The sequence below is a fragment of the Apus apus genome, chromosome 2 (genome assembly GCF_020740795.1).
Source record: "Apus apus isolate bApuApu2 chromosome 2, bApuApu2.pri.cur, whole genome shotgun sequence".
Taxonomy (NCBI): domain Eukaryota; kingdom Metazoa; phylum Chordata; class Aves; order Apodiformes; family Apodidae; genus Apus; species Apus apus.
Genome location: NC_067283.1, coordinates 107,140,515 through 107,160,543, shown reverse-complemented (window position 1 = coordinate 107,160,543; position 20,029 = coordinate 107,140,515). Strand labels below are relative to the sequence as shown.

At 39.9% G+C, this 20,029-nt stretch overlaps 1 protein-coding gene across 1 annotated transcript in view; it reads right to left on the bottom strand.

Moving 5' to 3' along the window:
* YES1 (YES proto-oncogene 1, Src family tyrosine kinase) overlaps positions 1-19,812 on the bottom strand; it is a 52,386-nt gene extending 32,574 nt beyond the window's left edge. The window contains exon 1 of the mRNA XM_051610485.1: positions 19,602-19,812. The gene's annotated coding sequence lies outside the window, so the exon portion shown is untranslated. The remainder of the gene's footprint in view (positions 1-19,601) is intronic.
* Positions 19,813-20,029: the final 217 nt, after the last annotated feature.

Genomic DNA, 20,029 nt, shown 5'->3' with positions numbered 1-20,029 from the left:
AAGCAACAAAATACTATCACCCTGCAGATTAGTTTTAAGAATCAATTTTGCATATTTTTAAACACCATCTTCTAGACTAAATACAAAATGAACCTGCTGAAAAACAGGTTCTGCTGTTTGGAGCAATTTGTGGACTGGTCATTACAGAAATCCACTGCTATTCACAAAGAATAATACTAAGAGTGATAACCCTGAGGCTCAGAAGTATTAGCAGAAGCACCTTCAGTCACCAGAGAAGTGGCTTGGAAGAAGGGGCCAACACTCATCTTCCTACAACCTCCTTTCAAGTAGTTGCAGAGGGCAATGAGGTCTCCCCTCAGTCTCCTTTTCTTCAGCCTAAACAGCCCTGGTTACCTCAGCCTCTCCTCATAAGACTTGTTCTCAAGACCCTTCACCAGCTTTGTTCCCCTTTAGACATGCTCCAGCACTTCAACATCTTTCTTGTACTGAGGTGCCCAAAACTGGACACAGTATTTCTGCTAAATACTGGTTGTAACTCAACATGAAGACAGGATATTGTCCCCAAGCAAAGTCCTACTTGATATCAAATGGAGAGCTCAGCAATTGTCCCTTATCAGGTTTGCATTTCCTGCTCACACAACACCCAGGATTAAACTGCCAGACTAAGGATGGGGAGAATTACCCAGCCATTTCCAACTCGTAGAGACTACTAGCTTTTTATGTCCCCTCTTGCAGGGAAGGTATTTTTTTCTAGCAGTGCCTGGCAACGTCTATTTGACAAATGCTCTGATAGTGTTAAGGGCTGGTGATGTGCTTCATCTGTCCTCACATCTTCCCGCAGCATGTCTAGCTGTGACTTCTGATTTCTCCTGGTTTTGTTAAGAGAGCTGGGAACTGTTTTACATGCCTGTCGGTACAAGGAAGGAGTCCACACAGAATCTGTACAGTATCCATTTCTCTCAGTTAGAAATGCCATTAACCCTTCAGTTTCCAACCAGTGATTGCCCCTAAGTTCCTAATGAGCAACAGCTCTGCCCTTCACCTTTTTATCTGGTGGAGGAAAATGGATACAGGTTTTTACAATATACATAACCTGAAATGTTGTGTTATTTTCTAATCCTAAACTACTTTTCTAGAATGTTCAGGCTGATGTAAGAAATAAAAAAATACTCATTTAAGTGTAAAAAAAAGCCGACAACCAAACAAAGCAAACAACAAAAACACACAAACAACAAACAAACAAACCAACAACAAACTTTCAGAGCTCCATCAGCCTTTGTCATATAGCTGAATATAAGTATAATTAATAGGATAGAAAACAGAAGAGATTAGAATCCCATTGTTATTGTAATAATGTCTTGGTTTTGATTCAGGTATGATGAAGTCTGATGGCAGGACTTGATCAGTGTGACCAAGAAGACAAAGTTGCCACAAATAATGGCATAAAAAGCAGAGATACCAAATGGAAAAAAAGGAGAAAATCACAGGAGATTGCCACTGACAGGAATCAAGACCTCTACACAAGAAAAAAGAAAGCTGGGGGTGGGGAGATGAAGAGTTTTCAAGTATGGCAGAGTGTGCAAGCATGACACAGTACAAGAAGTACTTAAAAAGGATACCAGCCATTCCAAGTGTCTTCTCCAGACAAACAAAAATTAAGTATCTACACTACACCTACCTTTTAGTCCTGAAAATCTGAAGTCTGCATCACCTTGCACAGTCTTCCTGTACAGTCAGTGGAGAGAGACAGGCTCCTCTAGAGGAGCAATGATTTTAAGGACACCTACATTTTTTACTTTTTTCCATCCCTAACATTTCACAGTAAGTTTAAAACAGAAAGAACATTGAGTTATATGCTCTGCTCTTGTAATTCTGCTAATCCCTGTCAGCATCTCTTACCCCCAAAATCAAAACAGTTGGCAACAAGACTAGTCAGATAGCCTCGCAGAGCTAGATGGTTAGAAATTAGGCAATGTGAATATACCCTACTCATTTAAGTTTCAAATCTGCCATAAAAGCAGAACAGCTTCAAACAACACAAAATATGAAACAGGCTACAGAGTGACTTTAAATCTCTGAAACCTAACTCAGGGAAGAAAACAAAAGGCTTCCACCAATTGTCGTGCCAGTCAAGCTAGTGACCTTTTAAATAATTCCCTAGTTTAAACTAATGACATTTATATTCAGTAATGGACTTCAGGTGGAATTCATCTTCCAAATTTAGGCATCCATCTGGGGGTGAGATGAATCATGCAGTGAAAGTGCTTATTTCTCTCCACTGACTATAAAGGGAGCCTACAGAACTAGCTTACGCATAAGGCAGCCAACGCTGGAATTCACCAACCTGTCTCCTGATAGCTAATGGTCAAGTTTCCTTTGCACAGGGTGCCTCATGGTCATCTTCTATCACCAAATCAAAAAAATTAGGCTAGAAAAGTTTCTTTCAACAAGGTGAGAAAACAACACTGCCCTAAATTAGCATCTAGAATTTGCTTAAGTTGCATGTAAACATTAGCAGTCACTATCCTCCCCTTGCACAAAAGTTAGAGGTCTGTTTATGGAAATATAAGCACACCTTTAAAATATCCCCCCTCCAATCTGACATCTTTGTACAAATCTTAACACCCGTTGAATATGAAAGAACTATTTTACAATAATTTAACCACATACAAAAAGCTACCCAGAGGCCTGTATCTTCATAAAATGATGCATAACTGCATGAAAATATGTTACTAGTTCTACTAATTGCCTAAACTTTAAGAATACTTCTACAGAAAATGAGGACTTAGAATTAAAAAAAATCAGGAACACTGTAAAGTATAGTACTAAGTCAAAATACTCTATTAAGACTAAACCAAACAGTAAAAATCTGTGAACTGAGTAGGTACCACCTTAACAAAAGCAACAGGACACCTAAATTAAACAGCAGCCTCTTTTTTCAAATAATGTGAATCTTCCCAAATGCAGTATTTCTGTCCAGCACAATGTTCTCTTTCTATTACTTCTTAATTTATAAGTTGAGAGGTCCCTTGATTATTTCAATAGTTACTACAGACACAAAGTACATTTTTCTCAATAAGCTGGTCACATACAACAGAGAGAGACAGGGGCTTACCATGTGTGGGGGAGGGAATGACAATACAAAATCACTACAAAGGAGTCTGAAGGGAGAGCACAAATAACCAGCCTACAGACAGCCCAGACAATGCCTTTGTTCAATCAATACCCACTCAAAAATGCCACTTCCTTAAAACTTCTCTTTCCCTAAAGGGCCTCTATTATGCAAGAAGCACACAAAAGAGATGTGATCGGAAGTGTCTATTACATGACCAAAAAGTACTATGCCACAGTAAGAGGACAAAGCTGTATGAAATTAAGCCATTGACTGGCACGTATCTGCAATCCTGTCTGAACACAATCCTGGCTTCATGGAGATCCTGTATTTTGGTGGCACACACAAGGTCACACAAAGAGAAGAATATGTAACCACTGGCCCTAAAACACATGCTAAATAGGTTAGCACCCTATTTTGGGCCAAAGTTTAAGTGCTACTGCTAGAAAGGATTCTGGAAAATGAGTAAGAGAATTAAGATTTTAAAAAGGAAGAGGGCTTTATAAGAAAGGAACGGCTGTACTGAGCAAGACCCTCGTTCGTGTCCAGTCAAAATGTCCATTCTAACAGCAGCTAATAATAGATACCAAGCGAAGCATGTAAGAACACAATAAATATATAGTAATACTTCCCCATAACACCCCCCGAGCCCCCAATACTTTGCAGAAGCAGGATTTCCTGAGCAAGAATAGGTATTTGCATTTGATTCTTCTTCCACTAAACGACAGTTTCCCTTTGCACTGATGTAATGTTTAGCCTCCTTAAATTCCTGAGGCAAGAAATCCTATAGCTTAATTACACGTTCTGTGGAGAACAACCTTCTTTTGTCTGTTTTCAATTCATCAGCTGCTAGTTTCATTAGATACCTCTTAGTGTGTGTGCACTAAAAAAAGACAGTGATTAAACACTCCCTATTTATGTCCCATTGGCTGCTGAACACTTTACAGGATTCTGTCACACCACTTTTCAGTTACCTTTTCTACTGTAACGAGTTTATGCTGCTCCTCTTATAGAAACTCATACTGCAGAGTTGCTCTTCCTTAAAACTTCAATTACTTGAAGGGCAGGGCAGAATTACGTAAGATAATTCAATTTCATATATATATTTTTATATTTTTTTTTTTAAACAGTATAGCAATTATTCTCTTTTTCCTAACCACTTCCAGTGGCAAGTCAGCCTTGAGATCATCTTTTTAGATGAAAAGGCAGGCTTGCTCCTCCCCACCTCCAAATACACATGAAGCAACTTATGGGAAATTTCATCTGCCATGTTAATGTCCAGTTGCTGAGCAGTGTCAGGTCCTTGTGCAATGCTAGGGTCTGCCTTTCCATCTGCTGCCCATTAGTGAAGTTTGTGAGCTCACTTTTCTTCTATGTCTTTTATAAACTTGAATATACTCCATTAACATAACCCTGGAGAATTGTTACCTGGGACCCCTCTCTACTCTATTCTGACTCTACCTTTCTTATATTTTAGCCATTAATTTAACTGCATGCAGTCCTTTTCTCCTATGGCTGCTTCAAAATTCTTCAGTGGCAGCCTCTGTCAAATGCCTGTTGGACACCCAAGTAAACTATTTCTGTCAGATATTACTTATTCATGTCCTTGCCTTCAAAAAAGCCTCCAGTGAGTTTGCAAAATATCACATCCCTTCACAGCAGGCTCTTTAACTCTTCCTCAATACATCATATTTATCCATGTTGTCTTCATCATTATTTTGACTGATTTACTCAGTACAGATGTCAGCCTTACTGATCTGTAGTTCCCCTGAAGCCCTTTTTTTTTTAAATGAAAAAAATAAAACCAGTGTTGCATACAGAGTAAGACATTATAGATCAAAGATAAATGAATATATACCTTAGTTAGATGTTATATTTATTGCTTACTGTCTATGGTATTGTCTATGAGCCCTGCTTGCTTGCCGTTCGGAAAGCTGTACTTCCAAGTGCAAAAGCAAGCCTCTCTAAAGAGATGCAAGTATTTTTTTTTTTCCTTAGAAGGTTTAAGCAGTATCTTTGGAAACATCAGTACATGATAAAGATTTACCACAGCAGTATCACTACAAACATTTAGTTGTAGCAAAAGAACTCTCTTATCTTTCCAGCCTTTAAATGATAGTTCCATAAATATACCCTCCTGTGCAGTAGTAGCCACTAAACTATTTAATAGATGTCCTAATTACCACAAAACACAAAATGAACTTCAGAAAACAGTTATTAATTTGCAAATGAGATCATGATCAAAGGGAAGTATAACTTACAACATCTTGCTATAGGACTGAAATTCAGAACTTCTATGGAAATAAAAACCAACAAGCAGGCCACTTAAGACAAGAACTAAACTAAGCCAATTTTCAATACACAAAAATGTTTTTATCTTCACCTCCAATTGTGTGAAATTGCAGTCTTGTTTCACAAGGTTTCTAAGTGCCCTCTAAATTTCAAGTCCAAGTTCACCCAGTTTTTCTTCAGCATAGCACTTTCATCTTATGTTTTACTCACAAATTCAAAGAGCTGAACATGAGTGCCACCTTACTAAACTGATCAGGTGTCCTTCTGTGAGGCAGGCTCAAACACTAGATTTCATTCTGTCCATATTTCTACTCGGAAGCTGTTAAAAATAGTGATGTGTTTAAATCCATACGAAACTCTTTCAGCTCCTTTTTCACCTCTATATTTTGTATTAGTCTAACAGCAGTCTGCAGTTTTAACACCAACAGAACAACAGCATGGATTCATCAATTCAGTGTGTTTAGTCAAATGTAGGAAGAGTAACACTTCACTTTATCACCACTGGTAAAGAGTCCACTGGAGGAAGTGTAGAGTTCACATCCTAAGTTTTTACAGCATAAAAAGGAAATAATTTAAAAGTGACCCTGTCACAGATGTTGAAAAAACACCTTTCCAAATATGAGTTAAAAAGATTTCCTTGACTTAAAAGCCTCTGGTGCTGCTCAGTCTTCCAGGCAGCAGAGACAGTATCCTCACCACTGCTGCCATGGGAGTGGGGAGAGGACACAGCAGACAATAAAGCCATACACAGACTTGATACTAATAGCAGAAAGCTAAGAAACCCAAGAAAACAATGCATTTGCAAAGAGTTTTCTCCCTTCTTCCCAAGCTGTCATAAGAAAGTTGGGAGAAACAAACAAACAAAAAATTGGTTGTCAACATAAATAAACACAAGTGTTCAGCCTTTCAACACCTGTGTCCTGTTTCATTTCAGCTACCACACTTACTGTTGTGGCCCTCTTAAATCCTTTAACAAAAATCACAACAGATGAAGTTGGAAGGCATTTCTGGAGGTCATCTACTCCCAGCTCCCCTGCTGAAAGCCATGTCAGCGACATCGAGTTGTTCAGAGACTTGAACAGTTGGGTTTTCAGTTATCACCAAGGACAGAGATTCCACAGTGTTTTTGGACCACCTGCTCCCGCGTTCCGTCATCCTTACAGTAAAAAATACTGCAGGTTTATTTATTTTAAAATGGAATTTCCTGTATTACAATCTGTGCCCATTGCCTCTCGTCCTGTCAGTGCACACCACTCTGGATCTGTCCCTTTTATTCCACCCCATCAGGTATTTACACATATAAGAACCCCCTGAGCCTTCTCTTCTCCAGGCTAAGCTGTCCCAGCTCTCTCAGGCTTTTCTCACAGAAGAGATGCTCCAGTCTATTAGTCACCTTAGTGGCCCTTTTTTGAACTTGCTCTGGTATGTCCATGACTCTAGTACTGGAGAGCCCAGGAGCAGATCCAGTACTCCAGGTCTGGTCTCACAAGTGCTTAGTAGGAGGAAGGATCAGCTCTTCAACCTGCTGGTAACTCTCCTCCTAATGCATCCAGGACACCTCTGGCCTTCTTTGGCGCAATAGCACGTTGCTGGCTCATGTACATCTTTTCCACCAAGATCCTCAGGTCTGTTCTGCAATGCTGTCTTCCAGTTGGTTGCACCCCACCATACACTGGAACCTGTAGTTGCTGCTGGTCCCCAGCAGCAGAACTTGGCATTTCCCTCTACTGAGCTCCATGAGGTGTCAGCCAAATCCATGCTATGTTGACAGGTCCAAATCAACTTCTGGTCTTTCATATTTGGAAATTGTTTTAGCTCCTGCTCTTCACCTTTTCCAATTTAAGTGGTGGGTTGTTTTTTTTTGTTTGTTTGTTTTGGGGTTTTGTGGTTGTTTTTTTTTTTTCTTTCTTTTATTTTCTTTTTTTCTGATGCACTTACTCATTAATAGGTGAGTGTCTACTAACTGGGATGTCCTTAAAACAACTAACAATCTCACTGCACTGCATAACAAACCCCCTTATTCCAGCCAGGCACTGAAATAACAATGCTTCTTTTTTTCCTCCACAAATGTATCTAAACTAGTAGCAATGTTGTTGCAGCTGTAAAGGCCTAATGATCTCAGAGAAGCATGGAAAACACACTCCTCCCCACCCCCAGATACAGTCGTCTGTTGGGAAAACACAAGTTTACCAGGCACACTGTGCAACCATCATGACTGTAAGAATTTTTCTCTCCTTTAAAATGAGCATTTTGTTAATAGCATCCTTTCTACACATCTCATATAGTTTCAATACATTTTGTCAGGCTCTTGTCAGAAGTAGCTTCTTTTCTCAGATTTGCTGGCTTCCTTGAAACAGAAACATCAGGAATTTCAGGGAGCAACTTTTCCACATGTTTTTTCCTTAATTTTTTCACCTCTCCTCCCTTTGGAACTGCAGCAAAGGCATATCAGACCTCAAACTACAGTAAGAAAAAGCCTGTGCTGATACTTACTGTAGAAGAAAGCACACAGATCACCAAACCCTCTGCATTCAAGTGACAGTGTACGTATGTAGAAGGTAAGCATCCTTTCAACCTCCACCAAAATTAAAAATGCATCAAGTAACTTTGGCTGGCAAAGAAGCAATGCAGTTTTCCTAAATTCTGTCCACTTCTAAGTATTTCCAGGTAGTGGATAAGCCAGTAGCTGGGTTTGGTTAAACAGTAGCTCAGCTCTGTAAGACTCAAAAGTAATGGCAGGCTACAGTTGTGGTTTTACACTGCATCTATCATACACCCCACAAAGTGTTTCAAACACACGCTGTGGCATAAAACTGAATTGGAAGAGCAGACTACAACATGAATCCCATATTCTTGCACCAATTTAGCGATGTACTGCCAAAAAAGAGTCAATTTTAAAAGCCGTGTTGTACACTTAGCCAGGACACGTCCACTGTAGTTCTGACAGACCAAGGACGATCATCTGACAACAGTTTCTGGGGTACTAATGCTCTCTGCAGCCAAGTAGTTGACTAAAATACTTTAAAGAAATTTGGACATCCTCCCAATCAGATTATAACAATTTTAAGGCAGCTGAAGCCCTGGGCCAACACTAGTTGACAGCATCCATTTAAGAACTCTTTCACTCTTGTGCAAAGTTAAATCAACTTGGCACCCTCTCTGGTAGGCAATTGTCTACTTAAAGTATGAGCACTATTCATCCAAGTGAATTGCTGCATTAAGGGGACAGTTGGCTGGCATGGGGAGGACGGGACTGATTGACAATGCGCCTTAGTCACAAAGAAGTTGTAGCAAGAGTCTCTAAAAACCAAAAAGTAGTTAAGACTCTGAATAGATGAAGCTAGCCGAAGACACAAAGTACAGGATGTTTCCAGGAAGATGCTGGTGGTTCAATAAGCTTCTCCACTATGACTAATCTTAAAACAGTTCTTATGTCTTGTTTAGTAAATTTAGCATCTCAAGTGTTTTAGAGAATTTAAGTTTACTACTTAACCCCTTAAAACCAGCTAAATATTGCAATAGCAGTTTTTTGTGGGTTTTTGTTTGTTTGTTTGTTTTTTCATGCTACATGGCTAAGAGCTCTGTGGATCTGTATTCTTCCCGGGGAGAGGATTTTATTTCACATGTGAAATGTTAATAAAGAAACGTGGAGCAGTGTTTAAGAACTCATTCTCAAATTATTCTAAGGAGATTAAAATGTCCCAGCCTCCCTTCCCTTTGTGAAATTTCAAAGGGAAAGTACAAGGAAGCCATACAGAGCCGAGGTCAAAATAATCACACAGGCTGTTGAATTAATTAATGATCCCAACAGATACCAGAAGCATTGAAAGAAAAACTTGATACACAAGAATGACAAACTATTCATTTCACAAGATGCATAGCAGAGTATTACATAAGTAATCATTATATTTGAGCTCATTTTTTCAAATATTATTTCTTCATTGTTTACTTACACAATACAGATATAGTTGCATAGAGCATAAAAAACAGATGCAAAAGACACTGCTGTCTACTGTGAGAGTCAGTAGGATTACTCCAGTTATCACTGACAAACACAGGGGATAACATCCAGTCCAACTGTAGGTGTAAATGAATTACCCTCTTTCCACCTCAGCAAGACTACAGAAAGCACTCAAGATGTCAGCTTGATGCTGAAAATGCAAACAAAGCCCTCAAACCCCCTCCAAACTTGCCATATAAAGCCTATTCAATTTTAAAAGCATGTGGATCCCTTTTAACTACTTAAGAATAAACTTCTGGAAAATTTCCTAACAGTTTATTAAAATTGTTTGAGTTTTCTCATGGTCTCATGTCTTACGCCACACAGACAAAACGGTTCATAAAGATTCTAGCTTCTGTAAAATATTTTTTTGTTAAAAATAAGTTAAATCCTATTTACTGCTCAAGGCAGCGAAATAGTGTAACTGTACTATTTAATTGGAAAAATGAAAAAGCCTTGAGATCAATTGCTAAATTAACTTATCTGTTTAAGCTAACAGATCCAATTTCATTGCCTGTAAAGGCAGGCAACACTTCTTTGTCTTCATTTTATACTCTAATGAAGTCTAAGTCAATAGAGGTGCTTCTACTTATCCCAGAGGACAATTTGGTCCTTTTGTGTAAAACTAATCCAGCTCTCTCTGAAGTCGAGAGGAATTCTGTGCTTGACTTCAGTGTGAAAAGGGATCAAGTCTTAGAAGAGTAAAGCTAAAATACTGGTGAATAAAAAATAGGTTCAGATTTTCCACTTCCTAATTAGCTAAGAAAAAATTCTAAACATACAATTGATTCAATGAAATGGACAATTAAAAAAAATAATAGAAAAAAGCCTAATTTCTATTTCAGATTAAAGCATGTGAAAAGTTATTTTACATGGCAATGCTTTTAAAAAGAGAATATAATCCCATTCAAATATTCTGTACTATCTGATGCATCTTCCTTGTCTTCAAGTCTAGCAAATACTTCCAGAAACAGTTTAATGGCATGGATTCCAAGCTGTAGAAATCATGCAGAAATAACACTTACAAACTTTTCAATTCTCCATCAGTGCTGTTAGGGATTCCTCAAAGACACCAGTCTGAATACGATTTAATTCCGTCACCTAAATTACATGGTTACTTGGCTGTATTATACTACATATAATGCTGTAAACAATGTTTACTTCTAAGTACTTGTACAACAGCAAAAATAAAATACGACAAACCTGCATAGCTAAACTAAGTCATATGCTGACTGACCACACACTGTGTTCTAATGGAAAGTTACCCTTCTGATAGCATTTTAAAAAATATTTAAAGCGGAGAAAGATACCTCTTTTAAAATTGTAACTCAATTTATATTAAGATCCAAATTTACTGGTAGGATAACCTATATTAAATTTAAAAATTATTCAAACTATGTTGTTAGCCACCAAAATCTTAAATTCAAATCACCAAACCAGCAGATCTCATTCATAACCACCTGTAAACAGAATTTGAACATTTAAATGCCTAAAGTAACATAAACCGTTACAAGTGTAGCGGATTCCTCCACTCCCCGAAGTGATATTATTTAGATATTGGTTCACCAGAATCTGAGTAACATTTAGGGAAGATAAGGTTAAAAGACAGAGGAGAGATTTTTGTTCGTATTTTCAAAGACTGCAAGAACTTGCAAGTATGAAATCCATTAATTCTAACACCTTAGAGGTTTTGGCAACAAAAACAAACAAAAGCTAACATTTCTTTTTGTAAATAAACCCATCAGACTTAAAACAAAATGTGTTTTGCCTTTAGAATTACTGCCTTCTATATCCTTATCTAAAGGGTGAAATATTAACTTGTACCTTAAAAATGTAATACTGGCTATTTATATGAATTTCAATCAGAACTTCCATTCAAATGCTGCTGAACCCAAATTAGGAATTAAAACAAAATGTCTTTCATATAAATTTATATCTTTTATTGCTTAAGTAATTTTATATATATATATATATATATATATATATATTTAAAGGATTATTAAGACACTTTATATTATTAGGTTAAATATACATGCAGAAAATCCATGCCCTTAGCAAAAAGCTAACAAGATTAGCATTTCCCTAATACATAGCCAGGGTCAATGTATTTTACTGACCAGTAAGACACTTGCTTTGGGAAAAAGAAATAAGCAGCACAAGAATAAAACTAGGTTAAAGTAATAATTTAAAATAACCATATAAAATCAAGCTGTCGTGTTTGTCAATACAAGTCACTATATTACTATGGCTGTGGTATCATCAAGTATGTACCAAATTTAAGTAGCATTCCAAAGGTATGTCAGACCAAAGGTAAAGAGGGAGGGGGAAATCTAAGAGCCCTAGATTTAATAACCAATGCAAATTAATTCTAGAATATTTAAATACACCTACTTTGTATGAACAAGTAAAACGTTTCCAGGGAAATCATTTTTCATCTATGAACTATCACTTGTCTCATTTTACGCACATCATGATAGCCTGAATCAATCAGTTCTACAGGTTTCTACAGCATACGAGCTAAGAAATATTTCCTAAAATGAAAGATTGATAACTTTAGCAAATTACGTAATATATATCATTATTCAGCAAGCTATTTTGAAAGCTTATACATTTAAATAACCTCAACCACTATGATTTATGAATTGTGTTTTAAGTGTATAACTGTACTTAAAATACAGTATAGAACTGCACTTGCAAGTTAAAAAAAAAAAAAGTATCCATAATACTATTGCATCTTAGCTTCTAAAGCCATATAGAGGTCAAAAATTTTTATGACTTCTGAAGTTCAGAATTTTGATCTTGCATTTTCTTCACTCATTTGAAAACCACAGAACTTAAAAAGAGAAAACAACAAACAAACACCAAAAACCGTAACCCTTTTTTTTCATCCCCTACAGAATATTAATATGTTAGTTACTTTTCAGGCTTGAAAAAGTGTGGCTGCTGAGAAAAAGAACTTTACTCAGGAAAATTTCCCCAGCTGACTAGTAGTAACAGCTCAGGAATTACCCTGTTTTTTCTGTTTTCTTCATGGGTAATTGTTTTCAAAAGGCATAGTATTTTGCTCTATGCTGTAAGTGTTCCTGAATAGAGTATTTAACTTTACTATGAAAACAGAATTAAACATGAGTGGCCATAGTGAGACCAGTATACTCTTCTCTCTCTAATGCATGTTTTTTAGCTAGGGATGGATAGGTTGATCTGGCCATTTCTATTATACCTTTCAATAATCCTTTAAACAAATATTTAACATTGGTATCAGTTAAACAAACCACTCCTTCTCTTTGCTTTCACGACTTTGTCATTTTATTAATGCATCTTCTACCTAGAACTTACAGCAGCAGAGAACCCCCCAAAAAACCCCCAAAGAACATACTTTGGCAAAAATCCCAAATATCATATGCCTTAGAAACCACAGAGCACACTTAAATTTTAAGACATTACTGCTGGAGGAAAACCTGAATACTTTTTATTTAAAAGAGGCTGAATCAGAACTGCCCTCAGTTGCTGAATGAACTAATTCTGAAATTTTCCATTTAACTAAACTTCCAAAAACTTTTACTTGAGACATTAAGAATTTAACCTGAATTGAGGGGAAGGGGGGCGAGGGGGAAGGAATAAAAAAGAGATATGTTTGCCTAGATGGGCTTCTGGTTTGATTCATGGTAACTGTTCTTCCAGTAGGCTTTACTTATGAACATATGCATCAAAGAAGAGAGGCACTGTTAAGATTTAGGCTAAAATCCACCCAAACAAAAAAACCACAAGTACAGGACAGCCTTCTCACAAGGAAGATACACAACTCACCCAGGCAAGTCATCACACGAAGTAGAGAATGGTCTTTGCCCTATGGATCTTATCTAAGCCTTGCTTATGTTTGCATTAGGAAGAAGACAAAAAAACAAATCTATATTTTCAGGTTCCATTGTCACTGAATTATTGCAAGATTTTCTACTGAGAAAAATTACCTACAAGCGCCTAAGATACATTATTACTTATGTTTGCAGCTTCATCAAAGCACCAATGTAAGTTCACCTCTCTCCAGAAATGTGGAGAACTTCAACTGAAGTAGTGGAATCAGAGTTAGTCTCAAATACTATGTATCAACAGAAATACCAGAAGTAGTAAAATACTCTGCTGGTACATTCTGTTTTCAGCTCAAGAAGTTACAGCAAAGGGGACACAAAATGCCCACTTTTATCACCATAAGCTTTCCTCCCATTTCATCTCACCCTAGCTTAGTCCTCACATGAGTATGTCTTTACAGATTTTCAAAATGGGAAGTTTGCTTTTAGGTTTGTTGAAAAGTTTAAGGCATCTGAAGACCACTGTTTTATACAAATTTCAGACCCACGTGTCACACTTACTTTTCTCACAGAATAACCTTGCTAAACTTTTAACTGCAACACTACAAATTTTGCCTGCTAACATGCTTCTGAAGACCTTGGTTTGGAAATCAGTAAAGTAAGGTTTTAATCTCAAACTGCAAACATTCAGAAAAACAGCATTAGAATCGAGGCAAAGAAAGGAGATAAAAGATAACTGAAAAAAAGAACTTGGAATTTGTACTACTAACTGATTTATTTTAAACACTTTACAATGAAATACCGAACTTTTGTGTTTTTGTTCAAACTTCATTCCTCAATATCATCTCTTTGCTAATGTTTTCTTTTCCCCACCGTTTGGCAAATTAATGCTAGTTTCACATAAATGTATAGTTTGAAAATGAGAGTATTTTCTAAACGTTAATTCTGATTTCATCTTACGGTGGAGCATGCTTTGACCAAAGCCTTAACAATATTCATCTTTGAGGCACGTGTTCATAAAGTCAAGCCTATTAAAAGGCCAGCTGCTATGAATAAAACCAAAAGTCCATCTAGCCCAAATAGGTCTGAGCAAAACTAGAAGTTTACCACTGGTCTGCACTGTCTCAGACACTGGGCGATCTTGGACACTCAGGAAAGGAGCCTAGGAACCAGGAACACCTGTGGCCATCCTTAGCACAGTCTTTTAGTTTCTGAACTTTTGCTGGCAAAATAGAGTATTTATGTTGAATGAGCTAAGCTGGTAAAAACCAAACAGAACCAGGAAGAGTGTGGAAAGGAAGAGCAAGGTGTACAGAAGGACTTTGGAAAGGGATTTTTTAATTCTTCTGTGCTTACAAGTGCCAGCCACGATTTTAGATTCCAATAAAATGTTCTTGTAAAGCTAAAATATACACATAGCTCAGACCTGGTTTTCCTTTGTAACATTTGAAGCATAAATATAAATGTTGTTACCTAACCATACTTGAAGTAACTTATTAAAAATTAATTGTTCACTATTAATTTGTTTTAAGTCTTCTTTTTCCTGGCTGACTGCCAGGTATTTCTTAGTACCCTCTAATTACTCTTGGAATACCTCACACAAGCACTGCCTTTTCTTACAATCATGAGGGCATTAAGCATGGCTGAAAATTTCAAAACCTTTAGCCTGATACTGTATTTTTCTTCCTGAAACTGAACGTTATGCACACAATCAAAAAGTTTGTGTGAAGTACAGGTAAACAATTGGAATGAGGACTGAACACAAACATCATCCTCCATTCCAACCTTCTTTTGCTACAGGGACATCAGTCCTCATAAGCATACCTGACACCTGACTGTATTTATTCACACCATGAATGAAACACTATTACCATCTCACTTTTGCAAGATTACCCGGTGCTTTGGGCATGTGCAAACAAAGAAAATTAACCCCTCTGAACCAAGAACTTCCAATACGAATACTGACTTTCAATGGCTGATTAAAGCCACAAAATGCTCCTGGAAGTTTCCCCAAAACAGAGCTGAAGGCCCTGATTTACAAAGATTTACTTATGTGGATGTGCTTACTCAACTCCACTGTCAATGGAAGTAAATTAAGTTACTCACTTTCATAAGCCTGGTCTAAATAATCCTAAAATCTGAACCTAAGGAATGGCTCAACACTTCTAAATAAACATTTATATTTCCCAGACTCCTCTAGGTTTCTGGTGTTAAGAAAGCCACAGAAACACATATCTTAACCCACAAAAGCTTGTCATCACCCTGAAGTACCAATCTGAAAGACAAATAATTTGAAGTTCAGTAGCACCATTAGAATTCAAAATTACATAAAACCTTTAAGATACAGATGTAGTCAACATAGATACTTCCTAGAGTCTCATATAACACTATCATAATAGCATTTGCCTTCCAAAAATACAAAGACAGAACATAGCCACCTTAGCAAACATGTTACCTAATTTCCTATGCAACCTCTTAGAGTACCCAAAAAGCTGAAATACAGACGATGCCAGTCTGAGGTTTTAATGGTCATTGCTTCCTCAGTACTCTCCAACCATACCCTGTAACATTACCTAACACTGCAGTCAAGAAAAATCGAAACAAAACCCCAGTCTCAGCCACAACAGTCAATGCAGCCTTGGATCTGCTTACTGATGATCCCTACGGCAGCATCCTGCTGGGCTGCGGGGCTCGGATACAAGCCAGGGCTAGCAGTCCTCACAGGGGACCCTCAGCTCATGAGCTCACTTGAGCCAAGCACAACTTTGAACCACTGACTTTTAGAATATGGCGCGAAACCCGGTGCTCTACACAGGGGCCTACCCTAAGTGATAACAGAAAGAGTATTTTCTGGCCTGTTTCCAGTTATGCTTTAGATTTTTAAAGAATAGGCATTTAAATCTAATGGGAACCAAACTCATGCATAAGTAATAACATTTACTTATTTAACTTCTAGCATTATTACCATCTTGATCTCTGATCCTGCAATTAGCTACGCATTTAACTTTACCTAAGGCTGCAGTCCCACCTGTTTCAATAACTTGCTTTGGTGCCAGCTTCTGCTTTGATCCATTGGCACTATTAAAGATAAACCTCCATAGGTGGAAAAGGCAGTAAAAATGGCCTATTAAAACCTACAATTGAACTTGTCATGCAGTCAGTTGATAACATCTTTTCAGTATGACTTTTTTCCCTACCAAATTCAGCATACACATAGAGGAATTAGTCCAGGTTCGCCTTCACAACCTGGCAAATTATAATACAATCTGGAACCCTACAGCTCTAAATCACTGGTTTGAATGCAGCTGAGGACTATAGCAACTGAAAGAAGTTACCATATGGCAACGGTAAAGCTGTTTGCGTTAATAATAATAAATTAGTGGCTGCCACATCATAAAATCCATTACTGTAAAACAGCATCCTGCTGGCATTCTCAAGGAGAACAAAAATGAGATAAACACCGAGAACGAGCTACCTACTTGTATTTGGAAGTGGTTCCTCCAGGGTAAAAACTAAACCATTCTGTTAGAGTAGTTTGAGAAACTACATTTCTCCTTCACTTATCAACCTGTTCCATCAAGTAGTAGAGGACTCCCAGTACTAGAAGCCTGAAATCTTTCACAAGGGCTTCACAGAAGTCACAGACTGTGTATGTATACACAGATGTCCAATCTGAAAAAGACTGCTTGATGCGATGCAACAGAATAAGGATGTATTCCTAAAGTAGTCTTTGTTTTAATACTGACACCAATTTTTAAATTAACATCAAGGCAGTTTACTCAAACTGTGATCAAAGTATGAGGTGAAACAGTTGGATCCAAGTGTGGAACACAGATTAATGAACATATTACTTTTAACTAATGGTGTGAACACAAGGAATTACCTAGTGAAAATATACAGCTTTTATCCGGAGATAGCACATACAGAAAAGTAAAACCATGCAGTTACTTTGTTCATAAAGTAAACTTTGACCACATAAATTGACATGTGCCACACCGCAGACTTTCACATTGCTGTCACATGACAGCCATCATCTAACAGAGCAAACAGAGTGCCCATTTCAATCTTTGGGAACTGCAAGAAGCGCGGAAAGCTCAAAATCAATAATATTCCTCTAGTGCAGAAGTGTAGGTCTGTGCCCCACTATATGAATACTGCTAAAAAACTCAAAAAGTGGACTGCAGGTTTTTGATAATTCTGGTATATGGCATGCAGCACACCAAAGATTTATTAAGTCTATTTTTCTAGTGATTTCAAATAACATAGCAATTTAAATATACTTTCAATTTCATTAATTGTTTCACAGCCAAAGAACTGTTGTGAGGCAATAAATATTCCTCTGAAAATCTCTCTTCATTATATGACATACAGATTAAGCCTACCTTGGGCCTTAATCCAAATGAAGTTCTTTAGATTTCCAAGAGTGGTACTGGGGTCCACATATTAAAAAGTTACTGAAAACTGGACCAGTAGCTCTGCAAGCAGCAAAACCAGGGAGGCCCCATTTCCTGCATCAGTTTCCAGCTTGAGATGACTGCACTCTCTGGAGTGCAGATTAAGAGCTCTTTTCTACCTGACTTCCTTACTTTCACTAATTTTGTAGAAATTGCTCACCTGGGAGACCCCTGCTGCCAAATTTATTTGAAATTGGCTAACAGCCAGAAGAGTTACTTAAAAGAAACGATGGCACACAGGTACCACAGTCGCATTTGAGGAAATGCAACCTCACCTCCTGAGGAAATAAAACTAACAAAACACATGGAAAAATTAATGACAATCACTGCTCCCAGCTGTTGTCACCATTTCACACACCTGGTATAGCTAGATCTTTTCCTTTGAAACTCAGCACAGCACCAGCCAGCCACAAATGCTACCTCACCACGAACTTAATCCCAAAATCCTGGCTGTGCAAAACACACCCATAGTCTCCACTCCATGCCCATGTTCAGGAGAAACTTCCTATAGCTAAAGGTACAGACATGCATCAAAAACACGTGTGGAAGTGCAAGGTTTTGTTGCTTGGAAAAGCACAGTTCTTACACCTATGAAACCTGCTGAAAGGAAGTTACGACAGAACTGTACTATCCACTGACAAGAGATACCACAAGTGTAACTGACAAGGCCTTAATTTCAAAAAATGAAAGAGAAAGACTGTGAGTTAACCTTTCATGTCTTGCTTCCGTGACTAAAGGTCAATTTTGCTTGCAAAATTTGCCTGAAATTTCATTCAGTTGTCTACGAATTATTAAGAGAAAGCCAACACAACTAATTTGAAAACATGCTTCAAGTCGTCTACCGGTTTTGGATAATTCTGCCAGTTTAATCAAATCCAAGCATCTATTTTTCAAATATTCACCAGCCTCTTCTTAGGGTTAAATCCAGCAGGTATGCCTGAAAACACACCTTCTCAACAACCATAACATCCAGAGGTATTTAAAACCTAGTTTTCCAAAAGCAAAGTGGCCCGTATCCAGACATCTGGAACGGACCATTCTGAACTGAATGCGATAAACCCGTGTATTTGGAACACTGGATCATGGAGGAGAAGCCATGCGAGCCCTTGGCCGGAGGGGCGAGGGCAGGACTTCACCCACAGCCAGCGCAGAAAGTTGGGCGCAGCCTCCGCAGGGACGGGGGCCTGCCTGGGTCCAACACGGTTTTTATTATTTTATTTTTTTATTTTTTTAACCGTAAGGAAGACGAGGAGGCTTGACGAAGTGTTATGATTGAACATTTAGTGACTCAGAAATGTAAAGCTGTCGTGTTCCTTACTCGATGCAGGGATACAAACCGGAACATCCAGGGGAAAAAAAAATAAATTGAAAAAAAAAATAAAATTAAAAATAAAATAAAATAATTGCAGGCAGGCCAAGGTACAGGCGACTCGCAAAGCAATTTCCTGAATCTCGCCCTTTCACATCCTCCGGCCCGGCCAGCTCTGCCTGCACCGGGAGCCGAGCGGGGACCCGGCTCACAGCGACCACCGGCAGCGGGGAACGAGCAGCCGCCCCGCCGCGGCGGCACGGCAGGCGGGAAGGGGCCGCGGACGGAGCCCGGCGGCGGCTGGGGAGGGGGACGACCCACCTTCCCTCACAAACTTCCTACCCCCGCCCCCCGCAGCCAGCCCAGCCCAGCCCCGGGCGGCGCGCAACGCCGCGGCTCCCGCCCGCCCGCCCGACCCCTCGGCCCCGCGGGCGGGGGGCTCGGGCCCGGGAGAAAGTTGCTGAGAAACTTTCTGCCGAGGAAGGGGCCGGGGGCGAGGGACGCGTCCCCCCCTCGCCCCGGGGCGCGGCGGCGGCGGCGGGGCCGCCCGGCGGGGAGAGGCCGTGAGCGGGCGGGCGGCCGGGGCCTAGCGCCTCGGCGGGCGCCGCCGCCATCGCGGCCGCCTCTCCCGCGGGGCGGGGGAGCAGGGACGCGGCCGGGTCCTCACCTGCCTCTCCTCGGCGTGGCGGGCGGGAGAAGGAGGGAGGGGGGGAGGGAGGGAGGGAAGGAAGCGGGGCCCCCCCCGCTCCTCCCGGAGCCGCGGCGACCCGGGGAGGGAAGGGGGGGGAGGAGGAGGAGGAGGAGGGGAAGGGAGGAGGGACGAGGAGCAGGAGGAGGGAGCCAGGCGCTCCGGTGCGTGCGGGGAGCCGGAGCCTCGCTGCGGGAGGAGGAGGAGACTCTCCGCCCCTACGGCCGGGCTCTCCGGCGGGCACGGCCGCCCCTCCTCCGCGGCGAGCTCCTCCCCGCCCCCGCGGCCGCCCCGCCAGCTGCGGCCGGGGCCGTGGCCCCGCGCCCGAGGCGGAGGCGGCGGGGAGGAGCCGGGCGGGCCCCGCGGAGCCGGGCGGTTCAGCGGCGGCCGCCTGCTCCGCGGAGCCG